This window comes from Triticum dicoccoides, chromosome 5B (genome assembly GCF_002162155.2).
Source record: "Triticum dicoccoides isolate Atlit2015 ecotype Zavitan chromosome 5B, WEW_v2.0, whole genome shotgun sequence".
NCBI lineage: Eukaryota > Viridiplantae > Streptophyta > Magnoliopsida > Poales > Poaceae > Triticum > Triticum dicoccoides.
This window is the reverse complement of record NC_041389.1, coordinates 631727418-631728496: the sequence shown is the minus strand read 5'-3', so window position 1 is coordinate 631728496 and position 1079 is coordinate 631727418.

Here is a 1079-nt window from a genome sequence, read left to right as displayed (position 1 = left end):
ATTAAGGTGACTGGCTGGGAAACCGAATCAACCTTGACAAACACCTCCTGGTCAACAGAAAGACATGTTGTACCACTACAAGAGTAGCACCTCCCTCTTTCTTTCTTTCCTTCATTCTTGTTAAATTAATTTTACTCCAGCATCTACTAACCTCCTCCAACTTTACTACTACTACATCCCTCTCAAAATACATCCTTCCTCCAACTTTACTACTACTACTACTACATCATCAAATGGATGGATGCATGGATGGGACTGACTTGATCCATTCCCACCCACCTCTGTCCAGTCTTTGATCCATTCAATCCATTCCAACCCAACTACTACCCTACTATACACACACACACACTGACAGAGACAGAGATATATACCACATGGATATTGCTGACTAGACTGGACTCTTTTCACATGGACAGACAGCTTCAAACTTCAAAACCAGCATCAAGCCAATATTCAAACACAAGTAACTATTTTCTTCTCTTCTCAAGCATAATGCCAGGTCAGCTAAAGGGAACCATTATATAAATATATTCTTGTTAGATCATCATGTAACTAGTAAACACACACACAAACTTGCTTCCATACAAACAAACCCCTTTACTAACTACACAGACACACACATGTATGAATGAATCCCAGCCAAATAATGTTTGGGGGTATGGCATCACAGAGCAGGAGCAATGGCATACAGAGCATGATGAAAAATGAAATACTAGCACGTCGTCCAGTAAATTCGAGAGGGATTTGACCTAAATTCGAGAGGGATTTGACCTAATTTGACCTAAATTTGAGAGGGATTTGACCTAAATTAAACCTAGCAAAAGAGAGAAGAAGAGGGCATGGCCGGGAGGGAGGAGAGGAGGAAGAGAGGAGAAGAGAGGCAGAGGGAGGAGGGTTACCTGACCACGATGAGGTGGTGGCCGGAGCGGAGACGGCGAGCTTGGGGGCGGCGCGGGCGCAGGGGCGGCGGCGAGCCTGGCTCCAGGGGCGGCGTGGGCGCAGGGGCCGACGGGCAGGTGGTGGGAGCGGCGGGGCACCAGGGGGAGCGCCGGGGTGGGGCGCCGTTCGGGCGACGGGGT